Below are 18,675 nucleotides of genomic sequence, written 5' to 3'. Positions count from 1 at the left end.
CTCCCCAGCCAGGAAGGGGGAAGACAACCTGTCCTAGCCTGCAATTCGGGTAAGAAGAGGGTGGTTAGTGGAGTAACTATCTTGGGGAAGGGAGCCAAGGACAAGGGTGATTTCTACCGTCTTGAAGGGACTCTCAACCAGGGTCCCTGGGGAGATGGGGAAATCAGAATTTCTGGTGAAGCTGACCTGTTATGGTTTAAAACAAAGCAGCACTTTGCCCCATGGAGTGGTTTTTAATCACAGTGTTTATTTTGCATGTCCAAGGATACTAAAGGTGGGCATAGATGTTTTTTTAAGAGGCAGCATGGCCCGCAAAGACTTCTCTGAAGTACCTGTAAGAGGATTTGGCAACTTGAATGAGTGACCTAATGGGGGAGCTAGGCTTTGGAAGTCTGTTGAAGCCTATGAATTCCCTCTCAAGAACTGATCTTACATGCATAAAATAAAATACGTAGGATAACAATGAAAAGTCAACTATACTGAAAGATATCAAAAAATTTAAAAATACCCAGGTCTGCAATAGACAAATACATGTGCTTCCTTATTAACATGTTAAATAAGATCTAGCAACAGTTCTAACAACTGCTGTAATTTTGAAGCAGTGATAAGTGTTAACAGTATTTTGAGATATCTGCAATGACTGAGATGTGAAATATGAAGATAACTGTGAGCTTTATTGGGGACAAAGTCACAGCCACTGCAAGAGGACTTTTGAGGTTTCTTGCCTATGTTGAATTGAAGGGAATGCCAAATTTCACTTGAGGGTTGAAACCCAAAAGGTAAAATTTTCCTATCCAAGTCATGGGCCTCCTGAATTCTACCCATAGACCTCATGGTGGTGGGGTGAGCGGGGGGCGGGCCACAGATTTAGAAGTCCTGACTACAAGGTAGAGAAAAGAGGAGACTACACAGTGGCAGGTTAATGCTACAATTAAGGAGGGCATGCAGAAGACCAGACAGTAGCCATGGGGGCACTATCCATCCTTCCGTGAATGGCCTGGAGTAGAAGCTGCATTCCGTTTTCTGGGTCTGTTTGGACTCACAGTAATGCCAAGTCCGGGAAATGGTGCTGTTCATTTTTTATTGGCAGTGGACTTGGTTATCTTGCGGGAGATTAATGGACTTAGAGTCTGCTCCAAGCCTGGGAGGGCTTCTGGTGAAGGTTTGCTCTCAGCCTTCCTGCCTTGACTGGCTCTGAAGCGTTCACACTGTGTCAGCCGGTGTAATGTTTATTTGCCTCCTCCATGAATGTGCTAAATGCAAATGAAAAGGCAACATCAAACACAAACGGAAAGGTGCAAGAAAAAGATTTGGCTTTGGGTCGTCCCTCTTTCTGAATATGGCACTGGGAGTCTAATTGCTAATACACATCAAGTCTTCAGTCAGAAGGTCACCTCAAGACTCACGTTAATCATTATTCTCACTTTGCAAACTGAGAAGGAGGACGGGCAATGAGTTCAAGGCCAAGGAGCATGACAAACAGGGTGTGATGAATAGAATTTCCAACCAAAGAATCACAATCCTTCTGGCCATGGATGCAGTTAGTTACACTGTTGAAAGCATGTCCACCAGTAAGCAAGTAATTATTGAATGCATGGCACATGATCCCAGCAAGGTGGGGCTGGAGGCCTCTTCAGCTGTGATGGTCAGGCATGGCCTCTCTGAGGGGGTGACATTGTCATCAAGAGCCCAATGAGGAAAAGCAGCAGCCACACAAAGATCCCAATAGAAGGAGTGGCGAGTGGCAATGCCCCCAGAGGGCAGCCTGTGTTGAGGGGCAGGGCCAGGTGGAAGGCCAGGGTGAGTGAGAGGGAGCATTGCAGGAGATGCAGCAGAGGGATAGGCAGGCCCAGAGCTGGGAGGGCTCCGGAGGTCACCGTGAGGAGTGGGGATTGTGGCCCACTTGAAACAGGAAGCCTCTGGAGGATTTTAAGCAGAGCAGCCGGCTTGGCTCGATGAGCAAGCTCTGACTTCCATTTCCACCCTAGCTCTGGCTGCTGGGTGAGGACTGCCAAAGTCAGGAGTGACCTGATGGGGAGTCGGGGCCACTTGGACTAGTACTGTAGCTGTGCGGATGGTGGGAAGCGCCCAGGTTCTGGAGATATTTTAGAGGCATAGACTATAGGACTTACTGTTAAATTAGATTAGACATATGAAAGGAAGAGCAGGATCAGGGATGACTCCTCAGAAACGTGAGGAGAGGTTTCTGAGCAAGAGAACACTAGCTAAAGATCTGCTGTAAGTGGCAGCACTGTCCACGGGAAACATGATGAGTTACGTGTGGTTCTTCTTGTGGCCTCTGAAACTGCCCCCCATGACCTTTCGCAATACCACTACCTTCTAGGTCTCCAGTGTCCTTTTTGGCTTTTCCAGGGTTATAACCATACACCTCTTTCTTAGAAAGCAGTATGAGGGTCAAGGGTTGTAGGGAGAAAGGGTAGGGTTTGGAACACAAAAGGACTAGAGCTCGAATGCTGGCCACCTCATTTACTTGTTCTGTGACCTGGGCAGCTTGCTTCTGAGTGTCAGTTCTTTGTCATCTGTGAAATGGGATGAAAAGAGTTACCATGTAGTGTTTTTTGAATACGGAATAACGCGATGAATGAAAAGTGCCCAGCCCAGAGCAGGCGCTGAGTCAGCTCATCCCAACTTCAGATTCAGTTTACTTCTCTCGCACTCTCTTTGGGTCTTGGCTTGGTGACAGCCTGGCCAGATGTTCACTAATAAACTAAATCACATAGAGATATTGTCCTGGTTCTCCAAGCTGGCCCCACATACAGGCAACTGGGGAACTCTAAAAAATACTCAAACCCACACCCCACCTCCTAGGGTTTCTGATTTCATTGGTTGGGGGTGTCAAAGGGTCATTATTTTTTAAAGCTCCCGAGGTATCTATGATGAGCAGCTATCTTTGAGAACCCCTGTTAAATTAGTGGGCAGTCATAATTTCATCAATGATCATTCAGTAGCCACTAGCATTTCTAGAAAAATGGTAGGGGTTCTAAAGATTTACCCCAAGCTGAAGCTTTCACTTGAGGAAACAAGGGCTTCTATTAAGAGTCCCTCTTAGCTAGTATTTGTTGTATACTCGTGTATCAGTGTGTCAGTGCTCGGTCCTGCATGCTTCCTGTGGAACTCCCAGGCTTCAGACCTCTTCAGGTGGCTTCCTATGGCACTTTGCTTCAAGAGGACAAACTTGAACAGGGCCTCTCTCTCTCTCTCTCTCTCTCTCTCTCTCTCTCTCCACCTCCATCTCTATGTCTGTCTCACTCTCACCTTAGCTATGTTGGCCTTCTTTCCAGTCCCTGAAACGTCCCACCTTCTCTGCCCCATTAGGGCCTTCACATGTGTTATTTCCTCCAGCCAGCCCCCTTCACACTCCCTTTGCCCCAAAATTCTGACTCCCGAAAGTGTTTTGATCTGCCTTTCGTAGGTATCTACCTCTTTGCCTGCTTGTGGAGTATCTGCCTTCCACACTCTATTGTGAACTCACAAAGGCATGGATGGGTCTGTTTTGTTCTCCGTTGAATCCTCACTGCCTGGCCCAGTATGACAAGATTTGTTTGAGTAAGTGCGGTGGTGAACATGGCTTCCCTGGGCCTTACACTCAATCAGGAGTGTGCTATGGGTGGAGAAACATTCTAGTGCCAGCTTCCCAAAGGGCTCCAAGACCGTCCTTTTCCAAACTGGGACCTTGGTGCCTAATTTGGTCAGTTGGTGACTCTCAGCCACCCTTGTGGCCTCAGTGTTCTCTTCTGTTATCTAGCCTTGGTCAGGACCACGAAGTGGTTTTAATAATGTTGAACCCCACACAGAAAAATTTGGGATGTTGGAGTGCTCTTTCTAAGATACTCTGTACAGCTGCCATGTAAATTCCTGCCTACGAGTTGATACAAGGACTGAGGAGCTGGGACTATCTGTCTAGACAGTATTACCAGTGTCTGTGCTGGGGGCTTGACTCAACTGCACTGGCCCAAGCCCCAATTTAGTTGAAGTGTTTTCTTCACCAAAGTGCTTCAGTGGCCTAGGGGGCAAGAGCAATATTATATTCACTGTTATACATAGTATGATTTTGGTGGCTGGCTATACTTCATGAGGAGGAATGAGTGGTGTATTTAGAAAACAAAGCTTCGAGGTCATTTTTATTCCCCCACCCCCTTCTGAAATCTTTCATTTTTTTTGTGTTTGTAGGGCAGAAAGACCATGCATATCACTGAAAGTCTTTGCTGAGTGGTTTTATTTTATTTATTTTTTTTTAAACTTTTTATTTATTTATTTATTTATGATAGGCACACAGTGAGAGAGAGAGAGAGAGGCAGAGACACAGGCAGAGGGAGAAGCAGGCTCCATGCTCCGGGAGCCCGACGTGGGATTCGATCCCAGATATCCAGGACCGCGCCCTGGGCCAAAGACAGGCGCCAAACCGCTGCGCCACCCAGGGATCCCTGCTGAGTGGTTTTAGTATGGAGGCCCTCATCAGCAGACCTTGAGATGAGCTGTGGATGCAGATAATCTGTTTGGGAGTGGTCCCAGGAAGCACTGGTAGGGGAGGGGTGAAGTGAGACAGGGGAGAGAAGGGAGCCTAAACAGACACACGTTAACGATAGTGTTACTATTGTGGGTGGCTGCCCCTCAGTCCTGCTGTGGGCCTCTGGGTGACTGTGTACACCATGGCTCAGAGTTGTTCTACCTAAGGGGTAAGGAAGCTGGGGTGCATATCCCCCACTCCCATCCTTTGTTGGTTGACAGCTACTGGAGGAGGCATTAACTCCTGGCCCTTCTGGCCTGCCCCATGTGTGGACAGAGCATGCGCCTGTGGCTGGAACAGGCTTTTAGGTAGGGGGCCACAGAGGCTTGCCTGGAAAGCCATGGGCATGTAAGAGAATCGTGAATGGCAAGAGGACATAGATAGGGTGCCAGCAGTTTCTGCTGTATCTGCTATACTGAGGATCTCTGCATGTGTGCCACATTGCTAGGAGTAGCAAAAAAGTTAACTATTTTGCTGGAGGCTTATGAGTTCAGATAGATGATGACTCAGACATATATATATATAACATATATAGTAAATGTTCAGAACATACACATACCTTCAGCAAATACAAACAAGTAGACAGACTGAGAAGGAATGTACCCTGAATACAAACTGGTATATTACACTAGTCAACCCTAGCTCCATTCTCATTCTGTAGATAAACTTGCAGAATTCAGGGATTGTGTAGACTTAAGAAATCTCAAAGACATTACAAAACAATTGTCAGGAAAATATGCATCCTTAAATGTATATAGTTTATATACAACTTTCCAACAACTGATAGGAAAAATACAGATGGTTTTAAACTGATAAGCTTATCAAAAATATTTCTTCTGCCTGCTTCATACAAGTCAAAGATTTGTTACACCAAATGTTGTCTTACAAATTGGGGTTTATGATACTAGCCCTACTTGAGAGACATACAATGAAGAAGAATTGAGAAGAATAGTGGTAAATAATGGAGAAAATATTGATGTGCTCTGAGTGTGCGAAGGAGATGTGTGTCATGTGTGTGCTAGAGGCAGGTGGAGGTAAAGGCAAGAATTGAAGAGGAGTCAGCAGCTAGCCTAAGCAATTGGTAAATAAAATAGAACCATTGTGAAATGTTTGTCTTATACTCTGTTTCCTTTATATGATTTCCTATGTTTTCCCCCCCCTAAAAAGTAAGCAGAAGCAGAGGCTGTTAATTCAAAATATTATTTATCTGGGTAAGGCCTTATCCTGACACACAAATGTCAACTGGAAGCATAAGAAAAAAAAATATTTACTTTGGTTGGCTTGTATTGTGCTTTGGGTTCAACTGAAAACCATTAGTGTTTATTCCCAACTCCCCCCACTGCTTTAAATCACTGAGCCAAAGACTGGCTTCATTTTGTTGAGGTCATATTAGCTCTGGGCATGAGGGGGCCCAGTGATGCTCAGAGAGGGAAGCTAAATGCTGCAGCCAACATCTGCCCAAGCTTGGTTTTAAGGTGCTCACCTCGATTCACTGCATTAATAATTTTTAGATGCAATCTTTTTTAAAACCTAAGTTATTTATTTAGGGAATCATCTTCCTACATTTCTTGAAATATTTGTTGGTTAATATTTAATCAAAGTACAACATGACCAAAACACTAGAGAAATAAAGATATGCTACAGATAGAACAACATAATTATGGCATTCATGTGTAAAAACCAATACTAAAGAGTTTTCAGTTTTCTAAATGATGCTTTTAGCTTGCATTCATTTCTGGGCTCTGATCTATGCCGTCTTGGAAGGTGTTCAGTCTGTTTTTGAAAGTGCGGTTACCACTGGGGTGGCCAGATACCGAGGGCTGGGAACATCTTCCTAAGTCCCATGCTAAGGTTCTGTTTCGTGGTCTTCTCTGTGGGACTGGCTGTGTCCCCGTGGAAGAGTATAGGCTCGATGACATGTGTGGCCTCTAATTTCTGTCCGGGTTAGTACCTCGTGTGCCCCTGCCCTGACTGGCAGGTGAGGACGGCCTTTGAGAGGAATAGTGAGGGAGGCACGGTGGTCCGTGGTCTAAGGTCATTACAGATCACCGCTGCCTACACGTGTGCACTAGCTGGATTGGCTGATGGGCTTACTGGGAAAAGGGACTTCTCGAAGACTCCTGTACATCTCTTCCATTGGAGCCACCTTTAGATGTGCACAGCATGCCCTTGTCAGATGGCCCGGAAACCACAGTTCGGTTGAAAGAGGAAGAAAGGCAGCGAGAGTAATGGTGGGGATGGCGAGCCTCTCAGAATCCCCTCTAGGCTTCTAAAAATAAAATACCGACCTTTCCCTAGTCCCTCGCCTGCAAGGGAAAAGTCCGCTTTCTTCTTTCATGGACAGTCACGGTCTTGGTGAGAAGATGAGTGAGGGTCTACCTAGGAAGAGGGAAAGTACACTAGGAATCTAAGTGGTAGGGATTCCATCCGGGAACTCGTGACCCAGGTGTCAGAAGGCCAGAGAGCAAAAGGGAAAGTGTGGGGAAGCCAGAGAATAGTTGCGGGAAGCAGTTCCCACCCGCTCTGGGAGGAGGAGAGGGAGAAAGGAGGGCGTGGGGGCCGGCGCCTGGGGCTCTGCGGAGCAGGGGGAGGAGGAGGCCGCGCGGTGGCAGCCTGAAGGCCAGGATGGCAACGGCCCAGCGAGCAAGGAGCGCGAGGTGAGGCCGCTGTGGGAACCGGAAGGAAGGACGGAAGGACGAAGTCCCTCTCCCCTTTTCGCATATTCCAGATTCCTCTGGGAGATCCTCCATGGCTCTCCCACTGGCTGAAGTGGCCAGGAAGCCACTAGCACGGCAGCTAGCACGGGCACCCGGGCCTTATGGCCTGCAGGGAGCCCCAGCTCCAGGCCCACGGCAAGCGGGGCAGGCAGGGGGGTGCTGGGGACAGGCCAGTCACAGCGACCCTCTGTCACCGACGGGAGTAGGCCTGTGTCCTTTCCTCTGCTCGGTACTTTGCATCCCTTCCTTCTGTCCTGGCCGTGAAGAACTCCCCAGCCTGGCCTGTTCCCCGCGTGGCCTCCCAGAAGGACGTTGCACGAAATGAAGATGAAGAGCCTTCGGTTTCTCCTGCACAGCAGCAGGATTTTCTCTGCGCTGGCCCTGCTGGAGGACCTGCCGAAGCCACGTGTGTTAGATTGAACGGAACAATAGAATTGTGATTTGACTTTCAAATATATCACTAATTTGAACAGGATCCAAGGATATTGAGGCTTGAGAGAGGCAAGGAATTAAAAATGAACACATTAGGAAAGTTCAACCCAAGCAGTAGATGAATGCGTCTCCCTAGTAATCCCTTAGAAAATACTTGACTGTTTACAAGACAGAACACTCTTATTCTGATGAATTTGAGGGATTTATTAAGGTCTTAAAATCATCCTGGTTCACTTTAATTTTTTTATTGTTATTTTTTTATTTTAATAAATTTATTTTTATTGGGGTTCAATTTGTCAACATACAGAATAACACCCAGTGCTCATCCCGTCAAGTGCCCACCTCAGTGCCCGCCAGGCAGTCACCCCCACCCCCCGCCCACCTCCCCAGGCAGTCACCCCCACCACCCGCCCACTTCCCCTTCCATCACCCCTAGTTCGTTTCCCAGAGTTAGGAGTCTTTCATGTTCTGTCTCCCTTTCTGATATTTCCCACTCATTTTTTGTCCTTTCCCCTTTATTCCCTTTCACTATTTTTTATATTCCCCAAATGAATGAGACCATATAATGTTTGTCCTTCTCTGATTGACTTATTTCACTCAGCATAATATCCTCCAGTTCCATCCACGTCGAAGCCAATGGTGGGTATTTGTTGTTTCTAAAGGCTGAGTAATATTCCATTGTATAGATAAACCACATCTTCTTTATCCATTCATCTTTCGATGGACACCGAGGCTCCTTCCACAGTTTGGCTATTGTGGCCATTGCTGCTATAAACATCGGGGTGCAGGTGTCCCGTCGTTTCATTGCATCTGTATCTTTGGGGTAAACCCCCAGCAGTGCAATTGCTGGGTCGTAGGGCAGGTCTATTTTTAACTCTTTGAGGAACCTCCACACAGTTTTCCAGAGGGGCTGCACCAGTTCACATTCCCACCAACAGTGCAAGAGGGTTCCCTTTTCTCCACATCCTCTCCAACATTTGTGTTTTCCTGCCTTGTTAATTTTCCCCATTCTCACTGGTGTGAGGTGGTATCTCACTGTGGTTTTGATTTGTATTTCTCTGATGGCAAGTGATGCGGAGCATTTTCTCATGTGCTTGTTGGCCATGTCTTCCTCTGTGAGATTTCTGTTCATGTCTTTTGCCCATTTCATGATTGGATTGTTTGTTTCTTGGGTGTTGAGTTTAATTTTATTTATTTTTTTAATGTTTATTTATTTATGATAGTAACAGAGAGAGAGAGAGAGAGAGGCAGAGACACAGGCAGAGAGAGAAGCAGGCTCCATGCACCGGGAGCCCGACGTGGGATTCGATCCCGGGTCTACAGGATCGCGCCCTGGGCCAAAGGCAGGCGCCAAACCGCTGCGCCACCCAGGGACCCCGGGTGTTGTTGAGTTTAATAAGTTCTTTATAGATCTTGGAAACTAGCCCTTTATCTGATACGTCATTTGCAAATATCTTTTCCCATTCTGTAGGTTGTCTTTTAGTTTTGTTGACTGTATCCTTTGCTGTGCAAAAGCTTCTTATCTTGATGAAGTCCGAATAGTTCATTTTTGCTTTTGTTTCTTTTGCCTTCGTGGATGTATCTTGCAAGAAGTTACTATGGCCGAGTTCAAAAAGGGTGTTGCCTGTGTTCTCCTCTAGGATTTTGATCGAATCTTGTCTCACATTTGGATCTTTCACCCATTTTGAGTTTATCTTTGTGTATGGTGCAAGAGAGTGGTCTAGTTTCATTCTTCTGCATGTGGATGTCCAATTTTCCCAGCACCATTTATTGAAGAGACTGTCTTTTTTCCAGTGGATAGTCTTTCCTCCTTTGTCGAATATTAGTTCACCATAAAGTTGAGGGTCCACTTCTGGATTCTCTATTCTGTTCCATTGATCTCTGTGTCTGTTTTTGTGCCAGTACCACACTGTCTTGATGACCACAGCTTTGTAGTACAACCTGAAATCTGGCATTGTGATGCCCCCAGCTATGGTTTTCTTTTTTAAAATCCCCCTGGCTATTCGGGGTCTTTTCTGATTCCACACAAATCTTAAAATAATTTGTTCTAACTCTCTGAAGAAAGTCCATGGTATTTGGATAGGGATTACATTAAACGTGTAAATTGCCCTGGGTAACATTGACATTTTCACAATATTAATTCTGCCAATCCATGAGCATGGAATATTTTTCCATCTCTTTGTGTCTTCCTCAATTTCTTTCAGAAGTGTTCTATAGTTTTTAGGGTATAGATCCTTTACCTCTTTGGTTAGGTTTATTCCTAGGTATCTTATGCTTTTGGGTGCAATTGTAAATGGGATTGAGTCCTTAATTTCCCTTTCTTCAGTTTCATTGTTAGTGTATAGAAACGCCGCTGACTTCTGGGCATTGATTTTGTATCCTGCCACACTGCCAAATTGCTGTATGGGTTCTAGCAATCTTGGGTTGGAGTCTTTTGGGTTTTCTTTGTAGAGTATCATGTCATCAGCGAAGAGGGAGAGTTTGACTTCTTCTTTGCCAACTTGAATGCCTTTTATTTCTTTTTGTTGTCTGATTGCTGAGGCTAGGACTTCCAGTACTATGTTGAATAGCAGTGGTGAGAGTGGACATCCCTGTCTTGTTCCTGATCTTAGGGGAAACGCTCTTTTAAATGAACCGGCTATAAGGTTGCCTTCGATCCACATATGCAAATTCATCTTCGAGGCTGATGCAGGTGACAATGGAATTTTCCAAGTGCACAGCAATATATGCTTAATTATACATGGTATTGTTAGAGACGCCCATTTTTCATGGAGTTTTGAAGGTTTCATAACTTTGGCAAAGTCATTTAATGAAAGCAGTACTGAGATGGTAGCACTGATATTCTAAGTAACATCTCATAACCATCAGTGATTGGGCTTCACAGGGGTTTTAAATTTGTGATTAAATGATGTCTAAGGGTATGTGCTTTATTAAAAACATTTCCTATTTGTCAGTGACAGTTTTTGAGAAGATGAGCTGACTCAGTGGCTGATGTTCTCCTGTACCTTCCAGCAATTAGCATGCTTTACCTTAGGGAGTACTTGGAGGAGCAATGAAAGTAGAAGAAAAGTTTACAGGGAGGAGAAATATTTGGGCTGGTTGTTTATCTGTGAAGTGGTGGAGCTGATAAACAGATGCTTTTTAAAAAGGTTTTATTTATTTATGCATGAGAGACACAGAGAGAGAGGCAGAGACATAGGCAGAGGGAGAAGCAGGCTCCCTGTGAGGAGCCCGATGAGGGATTCCATCTCCGGACCCAGGATCACGCCCTGAGCCAAAGGCAGATGCTCAACCTCTGAGCCACCCAGGTGCCCCAACAGACGCTTTTTTTGTGTTTCCATCTCCCAGACTTTGATTTCATATCAAGGAAATTACCACCAACACCTAGAGAAGATCACTCCATGCTTTTGTTTGTTAGGTTTATGCCCCAAGTTCCCTCAATCTATGGGATTTGTGAAATTTCTACCCTTTTCTTATTCCTTGTCCTGAGTACATCTGTTTCTTCAGTCCTCTCTCGAATCCCCAAAGATTGTTGCTTATCTGCTGAGCTGGCAAGCATCAGGCTTTTTTTTTTTTCTCTTTTGATTAGATTTTCTCAGAAAGATGGAAACAGTGGTGGCATATGGTTTTGGGTCAGGTTATTTTTCCGTTGGCTTTAAATTGTCACAGTACCACGGATTTCCTTGTAGATAAATTAGGCACTTCTGAAAACAGGAGGAGGTCTTTGAGACCTACAGCTATGCTTAATTATAATACCTTATATTTGCATAATGTTCTAAAGTGCATTGTCTCCTATAAAGACTCTTACCTCATTATATTTTAATTGTATTGTTCACAGGTCTGTCACTTTTAATAGAAAGTGAGCTCCTGGATGGCCAGAAATATATGTATTTCTCATCTGGCAGGCCCGGTGCCTGGCATATAATTAGTGCTTTAATAACCATTTGTTGAATATGTGATAAATCTTGCACTAATTTTACTCACAACATTATCATGAGGATTAGATGAGTCTTTAGATGGAAAAACCCTGATCACTGAGCCTGGTACATAGATGGCTCTCAGGAAATGTTTTTGAATTAAGTAGCAGCTATGTGATGCAACAGGATGCTTGTAAAGGGTGAAGGCCTGGAATACAGATCTTTAGCTTCTAAAAGGCAGGCTTTTCCCGTCCTACCTGAGCGGATTCTTACATGGACCCATTGCCAAAAGAGTAGAGAAGGGCTATTCGACAGGTTCTCTTAATAAATCCAGTTATGCACATGAACGAATCTATCAGAGGAGACCATCTTGATAATGCATGACAATACACAGGGAGCAGTGGTGACAGGAGTTCAAAATAATAGATAATCCCTCAAAGCACTTATTCCTCCCAGAAATGCAAAATACCATGAGAGGTAGCCAACTTCATTATTAAATTTTGGTTACAGTTGTAACAGGCTGCAGTGGAGTTCATGTGGGTAGAAGTTTAATGGTCAGGTTTCTTTTTAAATTTCATTTATTTATTCATGAGACACACACACACACACACACAGACAGACAGACAGACAGGCAGAGGGAGAAGTAGGCTCCATGCAGAGTGCCTAACGTGGGACTCGATCCCAGGTCTCCAGGACCACGACCTGGGCCGAAGGCGGCGCTAAACCGCTGAGCCACTAGGGCTGCCCCTAATGGTCAGGTTTTGAGTGTCAGCTCCAGGAGGCTGGTTTCTGTTATGATCAGCATTGTATCCCCAGTGCCTGGCACAGTGCCTAGAATATGGTAGGTGCTGTTGTAGACTGCGTTAATGGGCCCAAGCTTCTTTCCTCCTATATCCACATCCTTTGCCACCTGACTTTGCAGTTTGTCCCATTAAAGAGGCAGACTCTATTGTTCTGCCTCTTGGCTGACTTGCTTTGGCCAATGGAATATTAAGTGGCCAAAGCTTGGAGGCCAGACCAAAAGCTTGGAAAGCACTTGAAAAGGAGGCTTCTCTTCTTGTACCTCTGCTATTGCCATGAGAGGTACCTGCCTAGGCTCATTTTCCAGCCCCAGGAAGAGGATGAGAGCCCCGTGGAGCACAGCGGTACCACCACAGCTAAGCCCGGGCCTAATCAGCTAGCCTGAAGCTGAGACCTGCAGACATGCCCGCAGAGCCTGAATCATCTGCCCTTCAACTAACACATAAATTTGTGAGAGCGTAATAACTGCTGTTTAAAGCTGTTTAGTTTGAGGTGGTTTTGTAGTGTTTTTGTGGCAAGGGCCAAGTGCGTCAGATGCTTAATGAATCTTTGCGGAAGGAATTAATGCATAAATGGTGTGGCATGGCCAGCTGTTGTTAGGTACAGATTTCTTTTTCTAGCATCACTTTTCTGAAGAAGCTATCAGGCAAGGAAACCCGGAAGAAGATTCCTGGAGCTCTTAGTTAGGGGACTCAGGTTTTAACAGTGGCTCAGTCAGCCTTAAGTGGCTTCACTGAGACAAATCCATAGAGTAAGGGTAATTGTACGAAATACATAACCTGGGGATTTCAGAGGAAGGGTGTGAAGATGAAAAGCGCTGGTAGATTTTGCAAAAGCTCCATGTCCTCTGCTAATGTTATTACCAGGTTTTACCATAATGACCAATATATCTGACCTCATCAGAGAATGAGATAGTTCACAAAAGCGTTTTTTTTTTTTTTCAGGAAATCCCAGTTTCTGTATGTAAATGCCATTACATTTATTTTTACTTTTCGTAGCATGCATAAGCATAGGTGTTGGGATATAATCATCACTGCCTCTTAAAGACTCAGGATTGTCATTATGAGCAGCAATAATTTGTTACTTCATCAACTCAATTGTAAGATAGGGAGGAGTCTATCTGATGTCTGGTGACCTCCAGTATCCTTTCTGCTTCTAATATTGGTCCTTTATTGTGCTGCCACGAAGTGATGTCTTTTGCAGCTATTGAAAGGTGGAGGACTCACAGGGTCCATTCACAGAACATCCCCACCTCACCCAGCTGCTCTGCCTGAATGCTTCTGCTTGCAGCGTTGGTCTCACATTCCTCATCCCAGTAGATGTTCTTTAGCTACGGTGTGTTCTGTATCTAATCCAGTTCTGTTTTTCACACACACGGTCATCTGGAGGAGACCAGTGGTATCTCCATGTATTTATATTATGAAGTTCATAGCTTTTGGGGGCATCTTTGCTGCACAAAAGTCCTTCAATTTTGGAGTTCCGTGGGTTACACCTGGCTGAGGCTGCTGGAAGTTGGACTTCTGGTTAGGTGAGGTATTCCTGAATTGTTGGCCTCCCGTGCACAGCTGTGTTTTAGTATACTCTTGACTGTGGGCCCAAGTCTTTCATTTCCCTTCACTCCACATTGCTTTATATGCATTTTGGGGGAAACAGAGCCAACTTTGCAGACACCTACTTTGTGTCCTCTCTATCTCCCATTCTGCCTTCAGATGGAGAGCACTATTTTCCATTTCACCTCATGAGGATAAACCTGGGCATGCTGTTCATGGTTGAGGCATTTTCTGATCTGTGCTCCAACTAAAGTCCTCCTAAATCAGTTATGTCACATGGTATAGTGGAAAGAATACAGACCCAGATCCAAATAGATGTGGAGTCATAGGGACACCGATGCACTCCACTCCAGGTGTGGAGTGAAGGGAAATGAAAGACTTGGGCCCACAGTCAAGAGTATACATATCATGCCTTTGGATCAGGGTATGATCCAGGAGTCCTGGGATCGAGTCCTGCCTCAGGCTCCTGACAGGGAGCCTGCTTCTCCCTCTGCCTATGTCTCTGCTCCTCTCTCTGTGTCTCTCATGAATAAATAAATAAAATCTTTAAAAAAAAAGATATGGATTCATATATTGACTTTGCCCCATGTGAGCTGTTCCATTTTTCCAGCTTTGCAATGACAGATCTGTAAGTTGTCATTGTCCCGTCAACAAAATGGGGTTAATCATAGTTCCTATCTTATTGTCCTGTTTTGAGGTTTAAATAAGGTATATGTAAGGAAATGTATCACAGTGACTTGCAGATGTAAGCATTTAATTAATGCTATCATTAATATTATTATTAATATACATTAATTGTAGAAATTTGTAAGGTATACAATAGTACAAAGAAAAATTTGAAATAGAATTCCACCACTTACAGGCCTATATATACATATGTATATATATATTGTGTATATATATATATATATATATGCATTGTGTGTGTGTGTGTGTATTTCTGGGAGGGATGTGTTTGTCTAGCCCATTCTATGTTGCTTTACAAAATGGTTATTTCCCAAAGCAATTTATGATTAGAACCTAAAATTGTGAAACTCATTTGGGGTTTCCCAGAATTGATTTTAGAGCAAAGTGTTACCACTTTTTTTTTTTAAAGCAAGTATCTTCCCAAGGGATTAAGGGGAGGAGAGTTTGTAGTCAAATTACATAGAGTAATTGAAATGAAAAGCTTCATTTCTTCCTAATAATTTGGGCCAATTCAGTGATATTTTCTAAGCACATGCTAGGTGGATTACACATAAACATTTCTACGTTTATCCTAGATAAGGCATCGGGAGTGAAAATGCTCCAGATTTTGCCTTTTGCGGGGCTATATGTCCAAAGGTCAGCAATTTTTCTGGATGGCTGGTAGGAATGATCTGTACAGAATAAAGGATAAGGGACTGCTATCTTTCCCTTGGAAGTACCCCACAGATTAGACAGCCAGAAATCAGATTCAGTGCTCCAAAATGTCAGAGCTTCAGTCGACAAAGAAATCATTTCAGAGTCATGGTGTGAAGTGCAAAGTAGGCTTTTTCCTGGAATTTTGACTAGAACTCACATCTGAGAACAAAAGGCACTGAGTCCTCGGAATTTTAAGTTCAGAGAATTACCAAGGCATGTGAATAGTCTGCTCCTCCAGAGTCTGCCTGCTGAGAGGCACCATTTCAGCAGAGCAGGCACCAGTGCGGGCCTCCCTCTGCTTCCCTCCGTCAGGCGAATGTGGCTATGGCATGTGAGGCCGTCTGGGTAGGGAGTCGGTAGAGATTCACCGAGCGGCAACCAGCGCCTCCCCCGGGCCGTGGAGCATTTGACTTGTCTGTTCCTTCTGCACGACCCAGGGTGACAGAACTCCCACAATCCCCACTCCAATTCTGAGAGTAAGAGTATCTCCTATACAAGATTGCCGAGCGCCCAAGCCAGCAGAATGCCCCATGCATCCCGCGGCTCTGGGATGACGACTCTGGGGCCCAGGGGGTATGGCAGGGATGAGAGATCAGAACCGAGAGGCAGAGTGCCAGGCGCAGCCAGCATTCCTACCCTGTGGCATGGCAAGAGTGTGGGACTTTGCTGTGTCCGGGGCGGGGCGGGGGTGTACCATGGAAAGTGGCTAGAACATACACTCTCCTGTTTGTGCGCCCCCACCCCCTCCAGAGGGCCGCCACCTCGGTGACGGGGTCCCGTGAACAAGTCACTATGGGGAGGACGCCTGGAGGGGTGAGGAAGAGGCCAACTTCAGCGGGATCTTCCACCACAGGGCACTGTTCAGGGGAGACCTCCCACGGGGTCTTCCGAGGAGCCAGGGTGCTTTCTCTCTTCAGAGAGCCAGCATTTTAAATTCCCCACTCACAGAGGGACCTCAGGGCAGTCAGGGTTGTACAGGACGACAGTGACACCAATCGAAAAGTGATGGTCACCTCACCTCCCCACAGAAGAGAACGGTAATTATAACCAGTGAAAGAAAAGGGAAGGGATGAAAAGAATTCTTTCTCTTCTCCCTCCAGCCCACTGCCTCAGCCCTAAGGAGGGAAGAAGGCAGTGTGTGAGGGAGCGGTTCCTCTCACTTTGGTTTGACACCTCCTCCTGTTGTGCCCGAGATTGCGAATCCGAGAAACCAGAGGAGCCGACACCGATGCAAACACACGAGGGTTTATTTACAAGCTCGAGCTTGGGTCCGAGCGTACCCGACACAGCGGAGCAGGGACTTGGACCCCCGAGACCAAGAGGTGTAGCAGCTTTATAGGGACCAGTGGCCAATGGGATACACAGAGAGTTGCACAGTCATGTCGGTCCACACGCAGGTGGCCGATTGAATTACATTTTACCCTAAAGTATCCATTTGAACTGGCCTATCACTGAGCCGATTTCCGATTAGGGTGTGCCCTGGTCTTGACTAGGGCGGGGCAGTGCCCTAAGCAGGTCGGCACAAGGCAGGTGCAGCACAAAATGGAGTCAGTCCTGCTCTGCTTGTCCAGGGGTAGGGGATTTTTGTTAAATTTCCTGGGTCCCACACCTCCCACCGCCCAATTCCAAGTCTCCCGAGCCACTCACTAGTCAGCCTGAACGGGAGGAAGATTGAATCAAATATGAGATTGGAATTAGTTTTAGACTGTCTTAATAGTAGATTAATATTAAATATTACATTAAATATATAAAATTATATAAAAAGAGAATATACTATATATAAAATATAAATAATAGAATGAAATCTCACAGTGATTCATTTCCTGACTTGCAGCATTCATCGAGCATTTTATGAGATGTCTGCCCTGTTAAGTATTGAGCAGAAATATTCGGGATTCCGGAATGCAAAAGTGACTAACAGAAAATAAAAATAAATGAATAAAACCGGTGGTTTCAGACCAGTTATAGCAGAGATTGCTGGCTGTTTACCAAATTATTTTTTCATTTCTTCTAGAGCACCCAGCTTGATTGCATTTCCCAGCTTCCCTTGCAGTCAAGTTTGGTCACGTGACTAGTTCTCGCCAATGGGAGTATGAGTAGAAGATACTTGTTACTTCCTCCCTTAGTCAGCTCCAACATACTCTCTTTCCTTGTCAGCTGGGTGCAGATAACTACAAAGCCCCAGGGATTCCAGAACCACAGGTAAAAGGAGTCTGAATTTCTGAATTGCCTCATGGAAGAAGAGCCACCAACTGACCAGGAAGCATACTTTGGACTATCCTGTGAGCGAGAAATACAATTCTATTGTGCTTGAACTGTTATATATCTGCGGGACTATTTATGACAGCAGTCTATCCTACCCTAGTTCAAATGCCACTGCAATAGGATTTTTACCTTTACTAATCAGAATTTTGTTTCTTTTTTTATTTGTGGCTAACACTTCTATTGATTTCTTTTTCTCCTTTCCACCTTTCTTTTTGTAGTGGGGAATAAAGTTACTGTGGGATTCTGTGGAAATATTGTAACAGAATATAATTGTATTTAAGGGAAAATATTAGCAGGTTCTGGACAGATCACTAATCCTTTTTTGCTCTAGCCAAACCTTCTCAAGGCAAGATAGTATTATTGGTAGCCAGAAATCTCCATGATTAGGAACAGTTACCACTGTCAAACCAAGACCAACCTTGACATGGCTGCTGAATCATGGGTCCTTGGTTTGAGAGCCAGCACCTCTCCCTATTCTTTCTTTTTGTGCTAAGAAAGCCCCAGCAGTATGTTCCTTGAGCTCAGGAGATGAAAAACTTTGTGTAATAAGGCGGGAGAAAATGGAGAGAAACTTACTTTACTTTACCCAGGAAGGAAGTCTCCAGCAATTGAGAGAGAATCCTTAGGAACCTGAAGGGAGTTTATCTATGTTTAAAGATTTTCACCCAAGCCTCCCTGATTATAAAACGAATGTAAACAAAGTAGATGAAAAATTTTCAGTTGGACAATAGTTGATTTTCTGATAGGAACTATAAAATTGAGCCAATAAATACCAGTGTGTGGGTATATGTACATACATACATGTAAGGTCCATTCATCCTGTTGATCATTTCTTGACCTATTATGTAGAGATTCACTCTGGGTGGTATTTAGTGGGAATCTGTATAGAATTTTTCAAGAACCCAAAAGTACCTGCTGGGAAAATTTGCACTATACTAAAATGTATTTAGTGAGAGAAATTCTCAAAAGGAAATTGCAAAAGAAATTAGAATACCCAGGGGATCCCTGGGTGGCACAGCGGTTTAGCGCCTGCCTTTGGCCCAGGGCGCGATTCTGGAGACCCGGGATCGAATCCCATGTCG

The sequence above is a fragment of the Canis lupus genome, chromosome X (assembly GCF_003254725.2).
Source record: "Canis lupus dingo isolate Sandy chromosome X, ASM325472v2, whole genome shotgun sequence".
Classification (NCBI taxonomy): domain Eukaryota; kingdom Metazoa; phylum Chordata; class Mammalia; order Carnivora; family Canidae; genus Canis; species Canis lupus.
Note: the sequence above shows the minus strand (reverse complement) of the source record.